Source organism: Carex rostrata, chromosome 20 (genome assembly GCF_964058835.1).
Source record: "Carex rostrata chromosome 20, lpCarRost1.2, whole genome shotgun sequence".
Classification (NCBI taxonomy): Eukaryota; Viridiplantae; Streptophyta; class Magnoliopsida; order Poales; family Cyperaceae; genus Carex; species Carex rostrata.
In genome coordinates this window covers 3,170,491-3,189,601 of record NC_135937.1, presented here as the reverse complement: position 1 = coordinate 3,189,601, position 19,111 = coordinate 3,170,491, and the positions used below count along the sequence as shown (strand labels likewise).

Genomic DNA, 19,111 nt, shown 5'->3' with positions numbered 1-19,111 from the left:
CCTCTTTCTTTGCAGTCCACGTGCCTTTCTGTGAGGACAAGCACATGATTTGGTTTGGACACATTTGTAAGAGATTATTTATTTACATAGATAACCAACTTTTTTCTTAAACTACACAGAGGTTTGCATTTTGTATCCGGGTTTTATTGGGTGTATTTTACCATTTTTATCGCACTATATGAGACAAATTTTATAAACCTCATGCGGTCATGCCATGCCATTATTGGTGTAACAGGCGCTTCTCTGGAATTGCAATCGATCTTGGAGGCCGGATTTATTTACCATTCATATGTTTGAACCAAGGTTCTAAATAGCGATTTTAGCGGTATAGCGGGGAGATAAAAAAAAAAAAGCTATTGCAAATAGCGTAGCTATAACGGAAGCTATCACACATAGCGATTTTTCCTTTTCAAACTTTATATTCTATATTTCTACTAATTATCAACATAATCAATATTAGAGAATTAATGTAACAACTAAATGACAACTAATTTAAGTGTATACTTTTTATTAATTACGCAAATAAGAATGAAAAAAAATCTAAAAAGTAACATTATTTAATAGTTTATACTTCATAGTATTACATATTATAATAGACAAAGAGCAATTAATTTTATAAGGTAAATGGAGTCAATATACATATTTAAACATTTTATAATTATAATAATAATCAAAATCAGCTTTCAATTGAAACGAACGATAATAATTTTACAAATGAATACTATAAAAAGAGTAATCAAAATGAATAATTAGTATTTGAATATTTCTCGATATAGAATGATAGAATAAATCACAAATAAAAATAGAAGCATATAGTTTGGTTTAGTATACTTATCGTAGAAGACCATGTAGCATTAGAAATAAGAATAGAAGTACAGAAGTCCATATAAATTGCAAAAAAAAATCATGTAGCATAGCGGTAGCTATAGCGGGTCTCATATAGCGGTAATAGCGGTCAGCTATTATAGCTATAGTGGTCGTAGCTGAGTTAGCGCAATTTTATCTCATAGCTTAGCGTTTATGGTCCGAAAAAGCTATAGCGCCGCTATAGCTAGCTATTTAGAAGCCTGGTTTGAACCAATTTAATCTATTTAGTTGGGCTTAAATTCGTGAAAAATTGAAATTTAGTGTTCTAGTAACTCCATACTCCTTAAAAGTTTTAAAACTAAAAAAATATTATTTCTATTTTAGAAATTTTATGAAGATATTCTAATTAAATACGTAAATAATGATTTTGCAATAAATTGTCATTTTGAACAGTGTTTAAGCGGTATGCAAACTACATTCTATTTAAAGTTAAAAAAAAATCAATTTGTTTTCAATTTATAAAATTTATGTCAAGATACGAGAGATGTATTTTATTTTCTATTTTCAATACATGAAAGACTCTTTTTTTATACAAATTTTTGTTATTGTTGAATTTTAGAACCTAAGATTTTTCACATATCAATTGTGCAAAAGAAGTACTAATTAAGATACTAGTTATATACTAATTAAGATATTATTCTTATACCACTAAAATTTTGGAGTTTACTACCATCCACTAGTGGAAAAACTGGAATCATGATTGGTTGTACGAACCAATCAATACTAATACCTATTTGGATCGGTTTTATCAATAAAACCGATACTAAAATCTAATAAAATCACAGCACATGAACTAATATGTGTATATAACCGATCCTGATTCTATTTTTTCCAATAGTGATCGGAGATGAGCTAATTAAAAATGTGAAAATTAATCGCAAAATAATTATAATCTAAAACAAAAATGTTGTATTATAATAAGAATTAATCTTCAAAATACAAAATTTAGTCCTAGCTATCTTCTATAAATATCTACAAAGACTATAACAAAAAATAAATAGAGAAAAAGATAACTAATTTTAGGGAATAATTTACCAGGAGGGAAATTCTATTTTTTTCTGTTAAAGTAAGTCATTGTCTACTTTAAACTTTTATTAAATTAAATAAATAAGAATTCATTATACAGTATTCGGAATAAAAGAAGCTAAACATCTACTGTTATATCATCTTTTGTTCCAGTTATTTGTTGAATTATGGATTAGTTTGTGATTCCATGTTTAAAAAAACCAAGGAAGGTTAATGTTTCTTCTGCACCATTTTGATATAAACATATGACCAAAGCAGCACTTGGAGGCACTTATTTGAAAGGAAACTATCATCATTCTGTTCTACAATTAATGGCCGAGTACCTACCTGCAAAATTGCCTTGGGTTGGTAACGTTGGTTACCTTGGTTAGGAAAACGCGTCTGTGATGAACTGATGATGGTATACTATATAGAGAAATGATTTTGTCCCCCTTGAATCTATCCCCTAAACGTCCCCCTGCATCTTAATACCACTTTTAACTTTTCAACTCAGTTGACTTATAACGAAACTTATCCAAATCCAAAAAAAATATCATAAGTATTTACGAAACTATTTTGGAAAATGATAATAATCGTCGCAACCATTAGATAATATGTCAAGTAAATTATTTTGAGAAAATACAAAAATTGGATCGATCCAAAAGATAATATGTCAGATAATACGAAACTATTTTGAGAAACGAGAAAATTGAATCGATCCAAAAGAAACCGCACGATCAGATAATAGTAATTAAAACTGGGATCTTCGTAGCCGTCAAAGAGAAGGCCGTCGAGAGATGTCGTCAGAGAGAAGGTCGGATCGTTCTCTTCCTGCACCGTCGAGATCTGACGAGGAGAGCGTGATGCACCGTCGAGATCTGACAAGATTCGGCGAGGAGAGTCCGGTGCACCATCGAGATCCGGCGGGGAGAGTGTGGTGCACCATTGGAGGGGTCCATGTTAGCCCAGCGAAGGTTGTCAAAGTAGAACATATGAATACTTTATTAGTTAGATATGAATATTTCATTTGTTAGATATGCATACTTCATGTTATATATGAATACTTCTTGGAAGAGGTGGGGTGAGAGAGATGAATCTGACAATGAATTTTGAATTGTACAAATTATTTCGAACATGTATGAATACTTCGTAATTGTCAGTATGAATATTTCTTGGAAGAGATGGGGTGAGAGAGATGAATCTGACTTTGAATTTTGAATTGTATAAATTATTTTAAACATGTATGAATACTTCGTAATCGTCAGTATGAATACTTCTTGGAAGAGGTGGGGTGAGAGAGATGAATCTGACTTTGAATTTTGAATTGTATAAATTATTTCAAACATGTATGAATACTTCGTAATCGTCAGTATGAATACTTTTTGAAAGAGGTGGGGTGAGAGAGATATGCATGAAGAAGGGTCTCACTTTGAATTGTATAAATTATTTCAAACATGTATGGATACTTCATTAGTTTGATATGAATACTTCATTTGTTAGATATGCATGAAGAAGGGTCTAACTTTGAATTTTGAATTGTATATTATTTCAAACATGTATGAATACTTCGTAATCGCCAGTATGAATACTTCATTTGTTTAGATATGAATACTTCTTTATTTAGATATGAATAATATATAGATTCGCTGTAGTGGTCTCCAATCTTGACAAATGTCACTTTCAGGCGGTTGCGGTCCCCAATCCAGACTGTCACAAGACGTCAGCGGTCCCCCTGGTCGTTACTGGTCCCCTCCAACTTGTGTTTACATATGACGAATGGTTCTGATAATAAGTATGAATACTATAAATCCGTAGGTATGAATACTATACGTTTTGACTATTAATAAAATAGCATTAATCTTGCTCTTTGGTGGTAGTTAGCACGTTTTAACTATTTTTTTTGTCTTTTAGTGCGGCGGACAGATAGGGGACTGAACTAGGGGGACTGTTGGTCGATCCCTACTATATAACGTAATAATGATCATTTTTTTGATGTACAATTATCAGTTAAATTTTGAAAATTATATCTCTATGTGTTAAAAAAATTTATTGAAAAGTATTAGCTAAGTGTTTATATGAACAATATCTTTGTTAAAAATATTTTGTTCAATATTATTAAAAATATAGTTATACGATCATATTTTTCATAATTAAAATTTAGAAACAACTAATTTTAAATCAAACTAAATATTATTTGTATGTTTTAAAAAAAAGAGCATGATAATTGTACCCTAAATAAAATTCTCGAGCGCATCCCCCCAAGTAGTTTAATAGAAAAATCTTGTAATGTTATCTAACTTTCATTTTCAGCGCTAATATCCGAACATTTAAAACTCTGTTTATAACATTTTACAATGCTACTCGGAAGCATTTAAACCTCTATCTAACTTCTTTTGTTTTCAAGCCAAAAACGAAAAGATTCATTTTACCCATTTTTTTATTTTTTCTCTGATCATTCTCATCCATTTTCTCGACGATCCGTAATGAATTTTGTGAATCTAAAAATATGAACATTTTTTACCCGATTTTCTCTTTCAAATGAGATCCATGAAGAATAACTTTCGAGTTATATTTGTGTCGCAATTTTTTTCCCACTTTAAATCTATGTGACTTTCAATTTTTTTTTTTTTTTTTTTGCTTCAAAATAATTTAAACCTCTATTTACAAGCAGATAAACCTCATGTATAAGCATATAAACCTCATTAATAACACTTTCAATCTTTAGAATAAAACATATAAACCTCATGTACAAAGAATTTAAACATCAACAATAACACTGCATTTACAAAACTCATGTACAAAACATATAAACCTCATGTAGAAAGCCTTGAAAATTTTAATGGTTGTAAACTAATATTTAAAAACTTGAAAATTTAAAGTGCTCATGAGTTTTACTTTAAAAAAATGACTTTAAAATTATTCAAAAGTATTTATTCTTATTTGAAAGATAAAATCGAATAGAAAACATTTATATTTTTAGATTCGTAAAATTCATTACGAATCGTCGGAAAAATAAATTATAATGATCATAGAAAAAAAAGTGGGTGACAAAAAATATATATATATATATATATTTTTGATTGAAGACAAAAACAGTTGAGAGTTAAAATTATCTAAAATTATTTTCAGAGAGAGATTTATATACTTAAAATGTTATAAATATAATTTTAAATATTTGAATATTACTGCTGAAAAAAAAATTAGATAATGTTAAAATTTTTTTTTGTTAAATTATTTAAGAGACGGATTGAATAGGATAACTCGAGTTCCCAGAATATAGACGCAGAAAACCATGTTCCGCAAAAGGTTGACACCTGGAGAATAAAAATAAAACCATGTCCCGTAGCATCCTGTTTCCTTGCACTGTTTATCAATTAAATAGTACACTCCAAACTACTTATATAACCATACATTCACCTCCTTCACACCTCTTCCAATTTCATCTCTTTCCAAGTCTATCCAGCCAGTAAAGTAAACTCCACACACATACCGCATACGCAAGCACTAATCATGTCTAAAGTCACTAAACCACCCTCCACCGCTCCCACCACATCAACCACCACCACCACCACCACCACCTCCGTTCAAGAGAGCGAAGTCACGAGATATCTGTACATCAAGCCCTCAAGAAACACAAACGATAGAGGAAGGGGTATGCAATCGCTGGAGAAGGAGGCGGTGCTCAGGCGAATCCGGCACAAGAAACGGGTCGACCGTGTCAGGAATGCGCTTTCTTCGCTCGTCAAGGCGATGCCGGAGCCTCGCATGACCAAGGATGGCGAGCTCGTAATTGATGATGCCTTCTCTTCTCCATGAGAGAGAGAGTGTGTGTGTGTTATTTAGGAATAATTAATTTATTAGTAGGGTTTGTTACTTTGTTTGGTTGTATTTACTTGTATGTATAATTTTTTTTAAGTAACAATTATTATTCCCTCGATAAGGTAGTTTTATCTACGAATCAAATTTCAGATCCAAATTAAATTGAAGATTAATCTGGAAAGATATCTGTACATGTCTGATCCTTTGATCAGAAGATTCAGGCACACTTGTGCAATCAGAAACTTATCGATATCAATTAGTTTTGTTAATTTTTTTTTAATGTTAAGGCCTTTGAATTAACTAAAAAGTTCCAAACACCAAGTCGTTTTTGGGCCTGTGAATGTTAAGGCTCGTTTAAGGCCTTTAAATTATAAAAAAAAGTTCCAAACACCAAATCGTTTTAAGGCCTTGAATGTTCAGGCCTGCTTATGCTTCTTCTTTCGTTGAACACCCAACTGATTTATAACCATTTTTGGGCTTTATCTAGGCCTCACTCCATGTTCTATTAAAACATGGGTCTTTTGTTTCCTTGATCATTAGTATATCATTATCATGAGCAAAATTAGTCCGCGTTATACTTTTTTGACGAGCATAACTAAAAAGTTTAAATCAATCAACGAATTGAAACGGTTAAAACCGATCTACTACACCCTTGTGTACATGTAAAATTTTTAAATTTTTTAAATTTATTTAAGAAAAATTGTGAGATTGCCACTACAAAACCTTCAAAATGTGAGAATGCCACTACAAATTTCAAAATGGTAGAAATGCCACTCTAAAACTTCAGTAATTGTAAAAATGTCATTCTTATACAATTTTTATAAAAAATAATCTGAAAAATTCTGTTTTAAAATACGTATTTTTGTATTTCCAATTATACCCTTGAAGTGAAATTAACAAAAGAAATGGCCTCCTCCAGTCTTTCCCTGCCTCCCTCTCTCGCGTGATTCCTCCCTCTCACCGAGCTCTCTTTGCCTCCGTTGGCAATGAAGCTTCTGTTTCGCATCTTCTCTCTCGCTCTTTCCCAATTCCCACAGGCGACGCATCTATCCCTCTTTGGCTCTTTTCCATCAAACTTCAATTGCTTCCCTCCGTTTGTCTCAATTCTAAACCCTGAACTCAACCGATCGGTAGGTTCCTGTTAGGCGGTGCGAGAGCGAGGCAAGGTTTTCTTCCCCTCTTCTTTTTCACGAATATTTACTTATTACATAAAATCCTTTCGAGGAAATTGCAAATTTCAAGTTGGTAAGGAATCATGTATTTTGATTCCTTGAGTTGAGATAGATATGGGTAAAGCTTATCGAAGGAGTTCATTACTTGGTTCATCTTGGCTAATAAAATGCTTTCAAGGAAAAGAAAATCCTTACTTTTATCTATCAATATTTTTTCACTAAATCGTAAACTCAATATTCATGTTAGGTACTGTTTGTTCTGAATTTGCTTTATTCTAATGATACAGTCATTGCCAAATATTTCACAAAAGCAGATTCCATTTGGTTTAGTTCAAAATTATAACAATTTGCATTTCTAATTTTTTCCCCTTGATATACTGTAGGGATTTAATATATTTTTTTTCTCAAATGACAGGAGTTGGATTTATTTCGAATGAGGAATAGGATAAAACTGAGGAAAATCTCAGTGGAAGATTTAAAATCTCTATTGCTTTTTGTTATTTGCATTCAAGGGCAAGTATTCAATTTAATCCTCTTTTATGTCGGTATCTAATTTTGTTTTATTTTTCTCTTCACTTATATTTATTTTCCTTTTAGAGCTTGACAAGTCATTATATTAGCACTAATTGTGTCATCCCTTTGATTTTTTTTACTTTATTTTAACAAAAAAGATGTATCCAAAGTTCAAAAAAAAAATCTTAAACAAGTTGAGATAGCCACACATACTCAGTGATATGTTTTTGAAGGCAACTGAATCAAATTTGAAGATGCTACTTATGATAGAACCATTTGTTAATTTTGGGTAATTATATTAAAAATTCTGTAAACTATTTTCATCATATTATTGTATATTGTGTTTTGAATATTGTCATTAAACAAAGTCTCATTGAAAAGTAGGTATCCAAAGCTTCATAAGAAGGGTTGTGGAAGGGTAGAGAAGGAAATTGTTCATCTCACGAACAAATGGTGCTGCAATCTGAGATTTTTCTGAAAGTGTAACAAGAGATGTATTACAATGGAAAGGGACGTGGAAGAATACAATAGAAGCAGTAGGCATTGTACCAGTAAACTGTGATTGTAGCAATTTTAAACTGGATGTCATAGGTAGTAGTTTATTTCCTTAAGGCGTTTACTTTATTGCTTTTATTTCTCATTTTCATGTGTTGTACCAGTAATCTGATTTGTGCTGGTAGAAGACTAACTTAGAATTGTTTATTAGGAAGCAGATGATAATTGTGCCCTTTTAAATTAATTCTTACATATTGTAATGTAGGGATGTCTTGTGTAACTCTTTTTAAGTTTCTAATGTTGGCTTACGGGTTTATCATAAAAAATAGTGCTTTTTTGTGTTTTTTTTTATTCATGTGTTATTTTAATAATTAATGTCAGGCACTTGGTCAACTGGGATGATCTATATATAATAGCTTTTATCTAGTTTTTTGCCAACATATTGTGATGTTTATTTGCAAATGATATTAGTCAAATGAAATGGAGAATTATGATTTTTTTTGTCAAAATGACAATAATACCCTTGAGGAATAGATAATTATCAAAATCTGCAAGTATGGATGCATTAGACACAAATATATTTAATATGCAAATATATTTATTTTGCATTTAATATGCAAATATGAATAGATACACAAATATATTTCAGAAGTTGTAAGAAAAATAAAAAAGAAAATCTTACATCAAATATCAAATATCAAACAAATCTATTTGCAAACTAATTGAATAATTTACAAATCAAATCCTTCTAGTTAATTAGCTACCCAAACTTGAAATTCATATAATCTTCAGCAATCATATCACAAGCACCGGCATAACAGTGCTACTAGTATTCTCCTCCTCTAATAACAAACTGGCACCAGATGGTTACAATGTCCATTATTTCAAATCCCAGTACCCGAGTTCTTCATTTAATGAAAGAAATTTCTTCAAAGTCACAACTTGTAGCTCTGACGAGTCATTAATGCCATGCATACCCTACAAAATAATTGAAAAGCGAAGTAGACATATATACTTAAGGAAATATGAAAATGCAAGGTACTGTTTCCTTGGTAAGATTCACAGGAATATGATAGAACTGTGCCCAGTTCTTCCAATTTATCCAAAAATCATTACTTCCAATTGAGCCTGAGAGTTTCACCTCTAACACACTCTGTCGATAAAGTCTGAAAGTTGCACAATTAAGCAAATTTGAATGACCAGCCATTAAACCAGTTAAACTGAGCCAACTGATAAGTACAATTTGATGACCTAAACCTAGAAATTTGGCACTTCTGTCTCTAAAAGTATGCACAATCCAATTGAAATTTGAAAAAAAAAAATGCAACCTTTGCAAGTGATAAATCTAATAAACAAATCAATTTCGTTGAGTGCATATTCTAATTCTCTGAAATTAATTGCATTTCTAAGCTAAAAAAAAAAGATTATCAATTAAAAAAATACCATCCAGATTTTGAACTAGGGTTGCAACAAATGAAGACTAGTGTATATAGATCCATCATCAGTAGATATGTAAGTAAGCAGTAGAGAAACAATTGACTGCTATCAAATACGGTTGCAATAATCCTTGAAAAAATTAGATAGGGACCATCAGTGTATATGTGTTTAGCACACCCAATCCTTGAAAAATTAGCAATCTATAAATTAGAACAACAGCAAATTCAGGAAGAAAACCTTATCTCACGCGCTCTTGCGCTGCATAACAGAAGCCTACCGATCAGTCGGGTTTAGGGTTTAGAATAGAGACAGACGGAGGGAAGCATGTCCGATGCCGGACCTAGTTGGGTTTCGATGGGAGAGAGAGAGAGAGGCGTCGCCGGTGTGCGAATTGGGAAAGAGCGAGAGAGAAGAAGCGATACGGAGGTTTCATTGTTAACGGGTTTAAGGGTTTGAAAATAGTATCAGTGTATGAATCTCCAAAGCAGAATATTGATTAAGGGTATTTTAGGTATTTTCACAATTAATGAGTATAAATGGCATTTTCACAATTACTCAAGTTTTAGAGTGGCATTTTTACCATTTTGAAATTTGCAGTGGCATTCTCACATTTTGAAGGTTTTGTAGTGGCAATTTCACAATTTTTCCATTTATTTATTTAGTACAAAGTCAATTTTTTAAAAACAAAATGTGCTAAAATAACTTATAAAACTTAAATTTTTTACTACTTCACTTTATATTAAATAAATTTAAATTTTTCAAAAATTTATATGTACAGATACAGTAGATCTGTTTTAACGATTTAAATTTGTCGTTTAAAACTAATATAATAGAAACTCTTGTTTCATTACTCTAATGAAATTGGGCATTAACCTTTTTACGAAAAAAAATTAATATAATAAATTTTAAAGTTATACTCACTAATGCCTCTTGTTAAAAATAACACACACTAACTTTATTCCATTATATGAGTAGAACTAGGGTGCTCTTAAGCTCACCAAAGTGTTTGGTGAGCTTGACTCTAAAATCCATCAAATCAATTTCAAATGACGAATCCGAACCGTTGAAACCCGCCTACCTTACGTGTGATGCGTCTACATGTGAAATTTTTAAACATTCGAATTAATTTAGTATAAAGTCAAGCGGTCAAAAAACGTTCAAATAATGAATGCACTAAAATTAATTTATTAACCTTCTAATTTTGACCGATTGACTTTATACTAAACTAATTCGAATGTTTAAAAATTTCACATGTAGACGCATCACACGTAAGGTAGACGGGTTTCAACGGTTCGGATTTGTCATTTAAAATCGATTTGATGAGTTTTGGAGTCAAGCTCACCAAACACTTTGGTGAGCTTAAGAGCACCCTAGTTCTACTCCCATTATATTACTTGCAAATTATCACCGGTTCATTTGAAATGTAATAATGGGCCGTTTTTTTTAATGCTTTCACATTTTGAATAGTACGATCTGGTTTTTTAATCTGGTTGGTCCAACAGACAAAAATAAAAATACAGTATGAGCATGAAAATATTGTGTGTGTGGGTGGGTTTCCGGCGGGGGGAGGGGGGGGCTCAACATAGGGTGTAGATTTTAACAACAAAGTTTTGACTCAAGTAGCGTCGAGGTAAGAGAATTATTTTTATTTAGACAATACTACCCTTGCTTCAAAAATAAAGTTAATAAAGTGACTATTTTGAATCTTTCAAATTAAGAAAGTTACGTGCATATCACCGAATATTAATCTGCACCTCATTAGTGGGCTTTTACAGCTGAGTACAAACAAAATATTATTTGGTATGTACAAATAACAGGCTAACAAACCAGCTACTCAAGTCAATGAAACGGCAAATGCAAATGAAGGCCTCAATATACTCTTTAAAAATGAAGTTACTACAATGCTTAATTTGAATAAAATTTATAATTTTTAAAATATCTAGTTATATTGTTAGCATTATAATAAAGTGCCCATTACGAAGCTATTTCAATTTTTGTTGTTATATAAAATTGTTGGGAATAATAGCTTCTCTTTTTAGTTGTATGGTTTTCTCTTTATTTTTTACTTTTATTATGATACAAAAAAAATACGCAAGTTCATAAAAATTGGATTTAGATTTTTGGTTTCAAATTTACATGAACCAGGTAATTAACTAGATAATTAATGTTCGGTGATATCATTGTGTATATTTTTTTAATTGAAAAGATTAACAAATATCTCTTTATTAGTTTCCTTTTTAAAACAAGGATAATATGGTCTAAATAAAAAAAGTATCTCACCTCAACGCTTGAGTCAAAACTCTTAAAATCTGCACCCCTCAACATAATTAAGCGGGTGGCTTCCTAATTAAGGTTTTTTCCTTTACAAACTATTCGAAAAAAAAAGGGAAAATAGAAGCATGCAAGCTTGTAGCATTATTGAATTTGACGCCTTTGAATTCTTTTACTAATTTGGCATGCAGTGTTAGTTTGAGGGCAAGGGTAAAAAAGGAAAATGTATTTACTATTTAAATGAAATATAGATATATTGTAAATCACTCTTATTTCAGTAAAATATGTGCGCCACTTATTATAAAATAAAATACTTTCAAACCACGGAGGAGAACTTCACTTTCAATATTTGTAATGAATAACTAGAGAATTTTTTATTTACAGAAAATATTATAAAATAAAAGAGAAAAATAGAAATAGTATCTTGATTTTTCCATACACAGAAGAATCGGTAGCATTAAAAAAATAATAATAATACTGATAGCAGCTACCAGTAGTGTCTTAATAGAAAATAGATTACATCTAGAGCGTTATTTTGGTACCTTACATTAATCAAGACCAAACAGCAAAATCTACACAAAAGAACAGAAAAGTTGATCTCCTGTCGCCTTTGGTTTTAAAACCCCACAACAGCACCTGAGCCGGTAGGATAAACTTTGAATCGATAAAACATATAAGGATCTAACGATATAATTATTTTTTTTTTTGCTTGACATGGCTTCCAAGTAGACATTTGCTAACGGGTTACCCGTGACCCGTTCCGGGTTACCCGTTAGGGGTAACGGGTAGGACGGGTAAAGGGGTAGGTCGGGTACGGGTAAAACCTGTAACGGGTAGACGGGTAATTTTTCCAAAACCTCTATCCGGTCCGTTTATTACCCGTACCCGTTGCGGGTTGACGGGTACGGGTACCGCGGGTACGGATCCGGGTATCCGGGTACGGGTCCGGTCTGCCCGGTTTTTTTTTTTTTTTTTCTGTTTTTTCCCTTTTTTTTCTGTTTTTTTCAAAAAATTCAAATTTTTTTGAAGTGAAACGGGTCGGGTACGGGTAACGGGTACGGGTATGCGGGTAGATGGGTACGGGTAGGCGGGTACGGGTATGCGGGTAGATGGGTACGGGTAGGCGGGTACGGGTAGGCGAGTAGACGGGTACGGGTATAACGGGTTTTTTTTCAAATTAGGTTGTCCGGTCCGTTTATTACCCGTACCCGTCTACCCGTCTACCCGTCTACCCGTCTACCCGTTTGTACCCGGGCAACGGGTACGGGTAGCTCGGGTAACGGGTACGGACCGGGCAAAACGGGCTGAACCCGTTAGGGGTTTAGCAAACGTCTACTTCCAAGGCAGACCCATGGTAACTGATTCAAAATTTAAATCAGTAAAGATGTACCAATTCTTTTTTATGGTCTCTTATTTTATAATATTTTCTTTTTGATGGTCTCTTATATGCATAGAAAAATCAGAATATTTTTGCTCTCTTATTTTATAATATTTTCTATAAATAAAAATTCACGAATAAGTTGCCATCACTTGAAAAAGTTACAAAGAAAAAGAAAAATTGTAACACATTATGAATAGTCCTCAATTTGGCTCCATCAGAATTTCTTAAGTTTAATTGACCGGGAATAAAACCTAGAGACTTTCTTCATTTAGTAATTGTAAATGAGTAAATCCACCCACATTTATATCAACACCATACAATTTCACAAGACTAAAGTCACTTCAGATATGTGACAAATTTGTACCAATTAGCAAAAGATACCCCATAAACAGTTCAAACCAAAACCATATTCTAACGTCGACAGCGACACGGTGTCAGTTTTATGCAGCCTTAATGTAATAAAAATACAATTCCCCTCGATTGAGTAGCTTTCCTAGTGGGAATGCAATATATAGGTCAATAATTTGATTTCAGATTTTGGATTCATTATGTGAGAGATGCTTAATTAACACGGCAAAGTTTTAGCTCCCGACTTGTAGCAGGAGTTGTTGATCTGTTCAAAGAGTCTTTCTTTCCATGGAATTTTTTTCAATATTTCGTCGTGGAAGCAGCCAGGTGCCCAGGTCTTGTTTGTTTGGGTTTCAAGTCAAGACTCAAGAGGCTACTGAAGTTGCGTTGCTTCTTGAATGAAACCTGACAGCGATTTGAGGCCGTTTGTTGCATGTTTGTTCAGACTAAACTTTGGTCTTGTTTGCTTTCCTGTATGATCTGGAAGACAAACTTTGTTTGCTTTCCTGTATCAAAAACTTTGGTCTTGTTCAGACTAAACTTTGGTCTTGTTTGCATGTATGGTTTTAATTATTTTTGTTTTTTTAAGATAAAAATGGGTCAAATTTTTTATTTTAAATATTCATTTAAAATTTTCTAATCAGATTTTTTTTTTAAAAATTATAATACTAGACTACAAGCCTGCAACTTATGCTTTGTTAAGTTCTTAAAACACGTTATATGTTGAATCTTACTGTGTTTTTTTTTTTTTTTCTTCTACAGTGTATCAATCAAATTATATACATAAATAAATGAAAGTAGATAAACAAATAACTAATAAAGAAATTAGACACTACAGAACTCATTATTTTGCACTAAACCCAACTAAAAGTTAATTCATTATTTTGCACTAAACCCAAGTAGGTGTTAAATTGAAGATATTGAGAACACGCTGATGCAATTTCCTTACAATGGACTAAGGAAATGAACAAGTGATGCACCCAATTATTGGGGCTGGCCTACAAATCAGTTTACTGGTTTGCATTGATGTTACGCAATGTTGTGCATCTATAAGTCAAACGAGTCGGCTGAGTCTTCGCTTCATTGCTAGTAGCCGACTGGCATTACAAGACAGAGCTAGTTTCACTTCATACAACGCCTCAGTTATATATGTTTTCATTTTATCTCTATTAGTCGTGCGTTGCATTAAGCTAAACTAGCTCTGTCAATATGTTTACCTCAACAAATCACATAAAGCAGCTGGCCTGGCAGTTAATTAGACCAGAGCCAAGCAACACGCATGAACATCAAATGCTCGTTGCATAGATCTATTAAATCAGTAATATGATTAGTATAAATCTCTTATTTTTCAATGCCAAATAATTTATAGTTGATCTCTCCTGATGCTGAGCAAAGATAACAGCGATCATTTATTTTTATATATCAAAAGCTTATTCACGCGTTGAGATTTTTTTTTTTTTTTTCAAATTTCCGCCTAATACAGAGTTCATCTTTTATTTTTTGATCGAAAAGGACAAATCAACAAGTGATATCTATCGTGGCTTTTTTCTAGGGGTGTCAATGATACCTTTTTAGCCGTTTACCCAGGTAACCTGTACCGTATTCGATAAGGTGTGTATGAATAAGCTTTTTTTTTCCATTAGCTTATTGGATATGGATATGGGTATGGGTAAGGATTTTTTTTTATTAACTAAACGGGTAAGGGTACGGGTAAAAGCTATTTCATATCCATTACCCTATAGGGTACTTATATAAAATATAATTATATGATAATCTTTGAGCAATAATTAGTGAGTACTTTTGTTATTTAGTGTATTGTTTTTGTTGTAAGAAAAATATTAAACATATTATTTTTATTTGTATGTCTTGTTCTTTAATTAAATAATTAAATTTGTCGGAAGATATATTTTTGTTTTTCAATTCTCTTGTTTTATAAAAATACAATTTAGTTGAAATTGATTGCATATTTATTTTTATTTTTAGTTTTAGTTTTTATCAGTAATATTATTGCATATGTGAAAAATAAATGACTTTTGATGTTCTATTTGTAAAATATAATAAAACCAATTATTATAGTAGTATTATTCGTTATTCACCCGCTACCGTTTCATTACCCGATAATTTTAACGGGTAAGGGTAAGATAGGGTAAAATCAAATCTTAATGGGTAAGGGTATGATATAGGTAAGACTATTTTTAGTGAATATGGGTACGTATGAAAATGCTTCCACCCTACTCGTATTGTACCCATTGACACTCCTACTTTTTTTCTAAAAAGATTTTTAGTTGCACTTTGCAAGTTTTTTTTTTCTCTTATTCATCATTCGATTTTGTACTTTAATATGTTTGTTAAATAAATTTTAGTAGGCAAATTATTTAATATTAAAAAGAAACGTTATAACCAAATCGGAAATCACTGATACATTGGAGGCAATTATGTAGTTTGCTCTCAAAATATAAAAGAAACAAGTCAAGGTCATATGTAGTTACAAGGAAAGCTTCTAAACTAATAAAAATTAAAATAAAATCCAACACAGACAATCAGGCATAATGTTCCTCGAACATACTCATATTTCAGTCAAGAATGCCATAATATTTTAATTTGTTTTAAAATTTTGTCGTTCCATGACCCGGGATGAAAGAAAAAAAAAAAATACAAAGTCAATAAAATGCTATACATAAAAACCCGATTTTTTTATTTATATCCAAAAATTAAATCAAATTACAAATAATAACCGAAGCACTGTTGAATTTCGAAAACTACCCAATCCGGTTATCCAATAACCGGATTTGAGATAAATGTCCAGTTATCCAATAACCGAACTCAACAAATATAACCGGTTATTCACTAACCGGAAAGTTATGTTGTTTTTTTTTTTTTTTTTTTTTTAAAAAAAAAAACGGTTAATCACTAACCGGAAAGTAATTTTTTTTTTTTTCTTAAAACAGAAATTTCGAATTTTTTTTATTTTTTATATTAAAATATTAGAAATGTTGAATATATTTCTTTGAAAATAGATGAAATACAATATAATTTGATTTATTAGAAAGACTGCAACAAATAACCCGGATCAATATTTTTCAGGCCGGATTTTTCGCGGCTGTAAGAAAAATTAATATATTTCTTTATGTGCTATTGGAAAAAAGTCACTTCTAGGTTTTAAAGTCACTTCTAGGTAATCTAGAAAATATTGTGATCCATCTAGTAAATTTAATTAATAAAAAGTTGTTTCTATTTTAAAAAAAAATAAAAACTTTAATTTATTTAATAATTGTTTTTCAAAAAGAATTTTCAAAACCAGGCTAGCAAGTAAGAGTAAAATATAAATTAGATGCCTATCGATTTTTTTTTGTTGTTGTTGAGATATTTCAATGTTCAAACCAGGCTAGCAAGTAAGAGTAAAATATAAATTAGATGCCTATCGATGTGGAATTAGATTTTGTTCAAAAGATTTTTAGACAAATTTTATATATGCTTTAAGTTTCATGTGAATAGATTTTATAACATAATAATTTAAATGGTTCCATAAATCCTGCATAGTTGTTTTAAAAAATTACATCTAAGTCCAAATTACAAAATTACAAACCATGGCAAAAAGGCGAAAATGTGTGAACTTGTACAGTTGTACTGATTTAAAATAGCCCCTTTTCAAATTTAAAATTTTAATAAATTGTTTTGAATGTAATATTTAGAAGACTTGACTTTTTTTTCAAAAAATTTACTTTTTCCTGTTTTATAGACAATCCAATTTATACCATAATAGCGATCATATATAGTAATAAGCTTGTAATTTATAAATAATGCAACAAGATTTAAAATTTGTAATTGAAATTCATCAAAATATTTAATATACTTACAAAATAAATAAAACTATTAAAAATTAGAGGCTGCGCTACCATCGATATTTTGCACTCAATCCTCGATCTTTTTTAAAAAAAAAAATTGAACAATCTATTCGAATCGCTCTATGTGGTGTACATGTTAACATCTCGTTTATTTTAGATCTTTTTACTATCTTTTAGATGAATATCCGATGTTTTAAAAATTATGAATCCTCCGTCAATGATATATTTCTGTCCTTCTAAAATAGTAGTAAAATTATAAAAAATATATATATAATTTGATTTCAACCAAAATTTCAATATATATGTCATACTAAATAATTCGAATCGGCTATTTTAATCTCGCAAAACAAAATTTGAGCGCAGACACCAACAAACTTCTACTTTGTATCCAAAAATGGTCGATTTTAGAGTCCAAACACAAGAGAATTAACATTTCACAAGCACCGTACCATACCGTATATAATGCAAATTTGTTTAGCTCAGAAAGGCCCCAATCCTATTTTTCTAAGTAAATTTCAGATGATGTTAATTAGTTTTTGAACCTACAATTTTTTTATATGAAAAATATGAGTCAGGCTATGGTACTATGCATAGCACAGATTGGTCTGTACTATGAATTAATATATTTATTTTTAAAATTCAAACAGTTGATCTGAATCGTTCAACATAATTTTTTGAAATTAACTTTTAAATAAATAGAAAATCACTATATTTGAATGGTCTAAAATTTCTAGATCAAGTGATCTTGTCTATCTAAAACAGTAGAAAATAAATTATAAAAACATAAAATTTAATTTACAAGTACATTTTCATATGAAGATCAGGTTGAATGGTTTATATCTAGACTCTTTGGACCTAAATAAAAGTTTTAATTTATAATATAAATAAATATGGGTGTATCTTTTTTTTTAAAAAAACCCACTAGGTATGTACAAAAGATGGTATTAGTTGCAACTTGCATGGGTAGCCCATGCCAATAGACATTTTCTGTCCTATGCTAATAATTCAAATTCTACCTGTGACCCTTCTGATATTTGATATACAAATTATAGTGAATACTGCAGATTGATGATGATTGATGAGGCGAAGTTAATTACATATTGTTGTCTCACAAGTTTTATGTTCATAAATTTTCTTACTTTATATATCCAAATAACATTAGCATAAGATTTTGGTTTTCAAAGTTCATTTTAATTAGTTGGTCTCTCCTGTATTAAGTTATAAAAATAATAAATAAAGCAAGTTTTTTTTTTTTGAAGGTTGGAACCTTTTGAAGACTAACTGTTGATTGATTTATAAAAAAAAAAAAGGGTTTTACAATGTCCTATGCTTATATACACTATAATTAATTACACGCATACTGAATTAAAGCATATATACAAACAAGTTTGTTTTTTTTTAAATATATATAGGTGCCTACATCATTTTAATGATGACATGGAAATTTCGTTATAAGAGCATCTACATCCCTGAAACTATTAGAGTTTTTAATCTGACGTGGCAGTTTCTAATCCAGTTTCAGGGATGTGGGAGAGTTTCTTATTTAGAAACTATACAGGAAAGTTTCTTATTAAGAAACTGTTTATAAACTCTATGTTGGTTAAATGATTGACTCAAATTGTTTCTCCTTTTTAATTTGTTGCTGACGTAGCTTAATAGAAACTCTAAAATGAATTTTAGGGATGTGAGAGTTAGAAACTTTAGAAATCATAATTTCTAAAAAGTAGTTAATAGTTATTTAGAAATTTTATTGAGTTTTAGGAATGTAGATGCTCTAAGAGATCTTTCAAGGAAGTTTCGTGCATAGTAGCGCCGATATATACACAATTGGCCATACTTGAGGACCACCGAAGTACAGTCTTAGACTTCTAAGACTAAAGTTGCAATTGTGTAAAAATCCGAGGACCCCTTTTGATATATTCTTCAATTCAAAAAGGATAAACCATTCTCCCTCAATA

General features: G+C 31.0%; 2 long non-coding RNA genes across 3 annotated transcripts; one reads left to right on the top strand and one right to left on the bottom strand.

The window, feature by feature from the left end:
- Window positions 1-6,603: 6,603 nt before the first annotated feature.
- Window positions 6,604-8,104, top strand: LOC144572071 (uncharacterized). 2 transcript variants are annotated; one of them, XR_013517670.1, is made up of 3 exons: window positions 6,604-6,852; window positions 7,279-7,376; window positions 7,761-8,104. It is a non-coding gene; the product is annotated as an uncharacterized LOC144572071 (long non-coding RNA). The 2 variants fall into 2 exon arrangements; XR_013517669.1 differs by having other exon boundaries at window positions 6,604-6,857.
- A 445-nt stretch (window positions 8,105-8,549) lies between these two features.
- On the bottom strand, window positions 8,550-9,747 carry LOC144572072 (uncharacterized). Its single transcript, XR_013517671.1, has 2 exons — window positions 9,546-9,747; window positions 8,550-8,849 (listed from the first exon to the last, which is right to left on the bottom strand). It is a non-coding gene; the product is annotated as an uncharacterized LOC144572072 (long non-coding RNA).
- Between the last annotated feature and the right edge of the window lie 9,364 nt (window positions 9,748-19,111).